Source organism: Coregonus clupeaformis, chromosome 1 (genome assembly GCF_020615455.1).
Source record: "Coregonus clupeaformis isolate EN_2021a chromosome 1, ASM2061545v1, whole genome shotgun sequence".
Taxonomy (NCBI): Eukaryota; Metazoa; Chordata; class Actinopteri; order Salmoniformes; family Salmonidae; genus Coregonus; species Coregonus clupeaformis.
In genome coordinates, this window is record NC_059192.1 from 31,744,762 (window position 1) to 31,752,936 (window position 8,175).

The following is an 8,175-nucleotide window of genomic DNA, read 5'->3' on the forward strand; positions in this document are numbered from 1 at the left end:
GACATTCAGAAACTTGTCCAGAGGCCACTCCTGCGTTGTCTTGGCTGTGTGCTTAGGGTCGTTGTCCTGTTGGAAGGTGAACCTTTGCCCCAGACTGAGATCCTGAGCGCTCTGGAGCAGGTTTTCATCAAGGATCTCTCTGTACTTTTCTCCGTTCATCTTTCCCTCAATCCTGACTAGTCTCCCAGTCCCTGCCGCTGAAAAACATCCCCACAGCATGATGCTGCCACCACCATGCTTCAGCGTAGGGATGGTGCCAGGTTTCCTCCAGACATGACGCTTGGCATTCAGGCCAAAGAGTTCAATATTGGTTTCATCAGACCAGAGAATCTTGTTTCTCATGGTCTAAGAGTCCTTTAGGTGCCTTTTGGCAAACTCCAAGTGGGCTGTTATGTGCCTTTTACTGAGGAGTGGCTTCTGTCTGGCCACTCTACCATAAATACCTGATTGGTGGAGTGCTACATTGATGGTTGTCCTTCTGGAAAGTTATCCCATCTCCACAGAGGAACTCTGGAGCTCTGTCAGAGTGACCATCGGGTTCTTGGTCACCTCCCTGACCAAGGCCCTTCTCCCCCGATTGCTCAGTTTGGCCGGGTGGCCAGCTCTAGGAAGAGTCTTGGCGGTTCCAGACTTCTTCCATTTAAGAATGATGGAGGCCACTGTGTTCTTGGGGACCTTCAATGCTGCAGACATTTTTAGTTACCCTTCCCCAGATCTGTGCGTCGGCCAAATCCTGTCTCGGAGCTCTACAGACAATTCCTTTGACCTCATGGCTTGGTTTTTGCTCTGACGTGCATTGTGAACTGTGAGACCTTATATAGACAGGTGTGTGCCTTTCCAAATCATGTCCAATCAATTACATTTACCACAGGTGGACTCCAATCAAGTTGTAGAAACATCTCAAGGATGATCAATGGAAGCAGGATGCACCTGAGCTCAATTTCGAGTCTCATAGCAAAGGGTCTGAATACTTATGTAAATAAGGTATATATATTTTTTTCTTTTAAAACCTGTTTTCGCTTTGTCATTATGGGGTATTGTGTGTAGATTAATGAGGATTTTTTTTTGTTAAATCCATTTTTGAATAAGGCTGTAACGTAACAAATGTGGAAAAAATCAAGGGGTCCGAATACTTTCCGAATGCACTGTATCTTCTCTCACCCTAAAGCAATCACTGAAGAGACTCACGTTTCAAGGCCCATGGATCCCAGTAGAGATCAAATAGAGGACCAAACAGGGGCAATTCTCCCTGTCAGTGGAATGCCATTCAAGAAAGCAGGTCAGTGTTTTTCATCATGAATCTTGTTCTGGAGGCAGCTCTGCAGTGGTCACTAGCTGGCACAGCCACAAAGTCATAAAATCTGATTTTAAACCTAACCCTAACCTTAACCACACCGCTAACCCTAATGCCTAACCCTAACCTTAAATTAAAAACAAAATAACATTTTTGTTTTAATGAATTTTTACAATATAGGCAATTTTGACTTTGCAGCTGGTCCATCTAGCGGAAATCGCTCATTTCTGCCTCTAGGACTCATCTCAATAAACATCAACCTGCTTCAAGACCCCACAACACTGGAGAAACAAATAAAATAAAATGTTATTTGTCAAATGCTTCGTAAACAACAGGAGGAGACTAACAGTGAAATGCTTACTTACGGGCCCTTCCCAACAATGCAGAGAGAAAGAAAATAGAGAAATAATAGAAAAGTAAAACACGTAATAATAAAAGTGATAATAGATACACAATGAGTAACTATAACTTGTCTATATACACGGGGTACCAGTACTGAGTAATGATAACTTGTCGATATACACAGGGTACCAGTACTGAGTAATGATAACTTGTCTATATACACGGGGTACCAGTACTGAGTAATGATAACTTGTCGATATACACAGGGTACCAGTACTGAGTAATGATAACTTGTATATATACACAGGGTACCAGTACTGAGTAATGATAACTTGTCTATATACACGGGGTACCAGTACTGAGTAATGATAACTTGTCTATATACACGGGGTACCAGTACTGAGTAATGATAACTTGTCTATATACACAGGGTACCAGTACTGAGTAATGATAACTTGTCTATATACACGGTGTACCAGTACTGAGTAACTATAACTTGTCTATATACACGGGGTACCAGTACTGAGTAATGATAACTTGTCTATATACACAGGGTACCAGTACTGAGTAATGATAACTTGTCTATATACACGGGGTACCAGTACTGAGTAATGATAACTTGTCTATATACACAGGGTACCAGTACTGAGTAATGATAACTTGTCTATATACACGGGGTACCAGTACTGAGTAATGATAACTTGTCTATATACACGGGGTACCAGTACTGAGTAACAATAACTTGTCTATATACACGGGGTACCAGTACTGAGTAATGATAACTTGTCTATATACACGGGGTACCAGTACTGAGTAACTATAACTTGTCTATATACACGGGGTACCAGTACTGAGTAACTATAACTTGTCTATATACACAGGGTACCAGTACTGAGTAATGATAACTTGTCTATATACACGGGGTACCAGTACTGAGTAATGATAACTTGTCTATATACACGGGGTACCAGTACTGAGTAATGATAACTTGTCTATATACACGGGGTACCAGTACTGAGTAATGATAACTTGTCTATATACACGGGGTACCAGTACTGAGCAATGATAACTTGTCTATATACACGGGGTACCAGTACTGAGTAATGATAACTTGTCTATATACACTGGGTACCAGTACTGAGTAATGATAACTTGTCTATATACACGGGGTACCAGTACTGAGTAATGATAACTTGTCTATATACACAGGGTACCAGTACTGAGTAATGATAACTTGTCTATATACACAGGGTACCAGTACTGAGTAATGATAACTTGTCTATATACACAGGGTACCAGTACTGAGTAATGATAACTTGTCTATATACACAGGGTACCAGTACTGAGTAATGATAACTTGTCTATATACACAGGGTACCAGTACTGAGTAATGATAACTTGTCTATATACACGGGGTACCAGTACTGAGTAATGATAACTTGTCTATATACACAGGGTACCAGTACTGAGTAATGATAACTTGTCTATATACACGGGGTACCAGTACTGAGTAATGATAACTTGTCTATATACACAGGGTACCAGTACTGAGTAATGATAACTTGTCTATATACACAGGGTACCAGTACTGAGTAATGATAACTTGTCTATATACACGGGTACCAGTACTGAGTAATGATAACTTGTCTATATACACAGGGTACCAGTACTGAGTAATGATAACTTGTCTATATACACAGGGTACCAGTACTGAGTAATGATAACTTGTCTATATACACGGGGTACCAGTACTGAGTAATGATAACTTGTCTATATACACAGGGTACCAGTACTGAGTAATGATAACTTGTCTATATACACAGGGTACCAGTACTGAGTAATGATAACTTGTCTATATACACGGGGTACCAGTACTGAGTAATGATAACTTGTCTATATACACAGGGTACCAGTACTGAGTAATGATAACTTGTCTATATACACGGGGTACTAGTACTGAGTAATGATAACTTGTCTATATACACGGGGTACCAGTACAGAGTCAATGTACAGGGGTACAAGGTCATTGAGGTAGACATGTTCATCTAACTAGGAATAAAGTGACAGATGGTAAACAGTAGCAGCAGCGTATGTGATATATATAAAAAGTTAGTACAAAAAGGGCCAATGCAGATAGTTTGGGTAGCTAATTGGTTAACTATTTAACTAACTATTTAGCAGTCTTATGGTTTGGGGCTAGAAGCTATTCATGTCACGGTTTACTAAGCCAGAACCCAGAAGCAGACCAGGACAAGGTAAATTGAAACAAAGGTGAGTGTTTATTTAATAGATCCACGAGTGAGGCTGAATAATCCAGGGAACAGAGCGGGTGGCGTGGATGGGTTGTTGAGGGTGCAGTGGTAGGTCCAGTAATGGCTCGGCAGCCGCCGACCATCAGGCAGAGGTTGGGTGAAGGTTCCGGGGTGAGTGACTGCAGATAGAACAAAACGGAGGTAAGTATACAGCAAGTCAAAAAGGTGCAAAACAACAAAACTAACGCTAGAAGTTCCAAGGCTGATACACGGACAAACATACTGTTCATGGCTAACGATCCGGCAGGGAATGGATGTTAGGACAGAGCCTAAGAAGGGTGATGATCAGGACCAGGTGTGCAGATTGCTGATGGGATGCAGGTGCGGAAATCAAGAGAGCTCCCGCCTAGCAACGCTGCCCGGCAACCAGGCAGGGAGCGTTTCCAGAACCCTCGGGAAACTGGAGATCCCGAGCAGAAAAACCAATACCCAGACAGAAACCGACTCAGACTGCAGGGATCGTTACAGTACCCCCTCCGACGAACGCCACCGGGCGGACTCCCGGAGCGCCAGGATGGAGGCGGTGGAAGTCACGAATGAGTCAGCATCTAGGATCTGTCGCCGCGGAATCCAACTCCTCTCCCCTCAGGACCATACCTCCCAGTCCACGAGATACTGGAAACCCCGGCCCCGCCGTCTGGAATCCATGATGCGTCGCACCGTGTAGGCAGGACCACCTCCGATCATCCGAGGAGGAGGAGGAGGAGGCGGAGGAGGCAACAGAGGACTGAGGAGAACAGGCTTGAGGCAGGAGACATGAAAGGTGGGATGGACTCTGAGCGTCCTCGGTAGTTTGAGTCGAACTGCCACCGGATTGATCACCTTCTCCACCACAAACGGACCAATGAACTTCGGTAACAACTTCCTAGACTCAGTCCGTAAAGGAAGATCCCGTGTGGCCAACCAGACCCTATCTCCGATGGTATAGGTGGGAGCGGGGATCCGGCGACGATTCGCCTGGAGCTGATACCGGTCCGAAACTCTAAGGAGTGCCTTTCTGGCCCGATGCCAGGTCCGGTGGCAACGACGAATATGGGCCTGAACAGAGGGCACTGAGAGCTCCTTCTCCTGAGAAGGGAACAAGGGAGGTTGGTAGCCATACAGGCACTGGAAGGGAGACATCCCAGTGGCAGATGTAGGGAGAGTATTGTGGGCATACTCAACCCAAGGCAACTGAGAGACCCAGGAGGTGGGGTTGGAGGAGACAAGGCAGCGTAGCGTGGATTCCATCTTCTGGTTGGCTCTCTCCGCCTGACCATTAGATTGGGGGTGAAAACCAGATGTGAGGCTGACTGTAGCTCCAATGGCCAAACAGAAGGACTTCCAGACAGCAGAGGTAAACTGAGGGCCACGGTCGGAAACGATATCACTGGGCAAACCGTGGACCCTGAAAACCTCCCTAACCAGGATCTCGGACGTCTCCGAGGCAGAGGGAAGTTTGGCAATAGGCACAAAGTGGGCGAACTTGCTGAATCTGTCCACGATAGTCAGAACGACCGTGTTTCCCCAGAAACGGGCAACCCAGTGACAAAGTCCAGGGGGCCAGATGCGACCATGGTCGCGGGGGAATAGGAAGGGGGTGAAGTAGTCCAGAGCTGGGCCGATTGGTACTCTTATTCTGCGCACACACTGGACAGGCAGCAACATAACCCCGAGTATCTCGGCCATGGCAGGCCACCAAAAACGTCTGCGAAGAAACGCTCATCGTCCGAGCCACGCCAGGGTGACAAGCCATCTTGCTGGCGTGGGACCATTTGAGGACAGCAGGACGAACCGACTCAGGCACAAACAACCGACCGGGTGGACTGTTACGGGACCGGGCTGCGTCCGAAGGGCCGCCATCACCTCCTCCTCAATCTTCCACCTAACAGCTCCCACGACGCAGTTCCGGGGGAGAATTGTCTCGGTCTTGGACCCACTCTCCTCCGTCTTGGAGAACATCCGAACAAGGCGTCCGCCTTGCCGTTCTTAGATCCAGGTCGGAACGTCAGGGAAAAAATTGAATCGTCCGAAAAACAACGCCCACCTGGCCTGACGGGGAGTTGAGACGTCTAGCCGATTGCACGTAAGCAAGATTCTTGTGGTCAGTCCAGACAATAAACGGTTGCTCCGCCCTCCAACCAGTGGCGCCACTCCTCCAAGGCAAGTTTCACCGCGAGAAGCTCCCGGTTACCCACATCGTAATTCCTCTCCGCAGGCGAAAGGCGACGAGAGTAGTAGGCGCAGGGATGGAGTTTACTGTCCGTGGAGCATCGCTGCGACAGGATGGCGCCAACTCCCACATCAGACGCGTCCCACTTCAACGAGAACTGACGGGCCGTGTCCGGCTGAGAGAGAATCGGTGCGTTAGTGAACCGCCTCAAATCCAGAAACGCTCGATCCGCCTCCGGATTCCACTTGAAGGTCCTGATACTGGAAGTCAAGGCAGTTAACGGAGCGGCCACACGGCTGTAATCCCGGATGAATCTGCGGTAGAAATTCGCAAACCCCAAAAAAATCTCTGGAGCTGCAATCTCGTACGGGCTGGGCCCATTCCAGAACCGCTCTAACCTTCTCCTGGTCCATCCTAATCTCTCCCCTGGAGATGATGTACCCGAGAAAGGATGTCGGGTGGGCGTGAAACTCGCACTTCTCGGCCTTCACGAACAGGCGATTCTCCAACAATCGCTGCAGAACCTGCCGGACATGCTGGACGTGGTCGGAAGGTTCCTTCGAGAAGATCAGAATGTCATCCAGGTAAACAAACACAAAGAGACCGATCATATCTCTCAGGACGTCGTTCACCATACTCTGAATACCGCTGGAGCATTGGTCAGTCCAAACGGCATCACCTGATACTCGAAGTGACCCATCGGTGTATTGAAACCCGTCAACCACTCGTCCCCTCTCTGATCCGGACCATGTGATACGCATTGCGTAGGTCTAGCTTGGTGAACACCGTAGCACCCTGTAAGGAGTCGAAGGCAGAACTCATCAAGGGCAGGGGATACTTGTTCTTGACCGTGATGTCATTCAACCCCCGATAATCAATACACGGTCGAAGAGAGCCATCCTTCTTACCCACAAAGAAGAATCCCTGCCCCCAGGGGTGATGACGAGGGACGAACGAGACCAGCAGCTAGGGGACTCCTTGATGTAGGTCTCAAAGCCTCACGTTCAGGTCGGGAGATACTGTATAACCTTCCCTTGGGGTAGACAGCTCCAGGGAACAGGTTGATGGCACAATCATATGGTCGGTGGGGAGGGAGTGACAGAGCCTTCTGCTTACTGAACACTTCCCCCAAATCGTGATATGTCTCGGGAACCAGGGACAAATCTGGGGGTTTAGCCTCAATCACCTGACTGGGAACCGAATGGGGACAGGCAGTCTTGAGACAGTTAGCATGACAATCAAGGCTCCAACTCGTTACCTTGCCGTCACCCAATCGAACGTGGGATTGTGTTCCTTCAGCCAGGGGTATCCAAGGACCAGAGGAACATGGGAAGACGGCAGAATGAAGAATGAAATCATCTCCGAATGATTCCCCGACAACAGCATCTTAACCGGTTCAGTCCTCATCGTGATACGTGCCAGACTACTGCCGCTCAGAGTGGTCGCCTCAATGGCTTCCGGCAATTGCTCCTTGGAAAGCCCCAGCTGTTCCACCAACTCGGCATCAAGAAAGCTTCCATCGGCACCTGAATCGATAAAAGCGTTAATCGCTAAGCTCTGATTCCTGTTCATAAGGGTAGCCGGGAAACGGGGTCTGACAGAGGTATTGAGAGAGTCGAAACTGGCTCGCTAAAAGTCCTCCCAACTTTAGCGAGCCGCGCAGTTTGACGACCGCCGAAACAGGTGGCGAGGTAATGTCCCGAACCACCACAGTAGAGGCAACAGTTAGTCCCTACGTCTGAGTTGGCGTTCCTCCTTGGTTAACCCGTGCCGCCCTACTTGCATTGGTTCAGAATCGGGAGACAGGACCTCTCCACTAATCCTGTGTGGTGGACGATGATCGACGTATTCTGGTCCAATCCCCGACCCGACTGGAACCTGAGAAGCTGATCGATTGGACGGAACCCATTGCTTCTCCCTCCTTCGGCTCTTGGACTCGATTATCCACCCGAATAGACAAGGCTACCAAGCTGTCCAGGTCACTAGGCTCCGGATAGGAGATCAACTCATCCTTGAGCTGCTCCGACAGACCCTGGTAAAGGCCGCTTGCAGAGACTCCTCATTCCACCCACTCT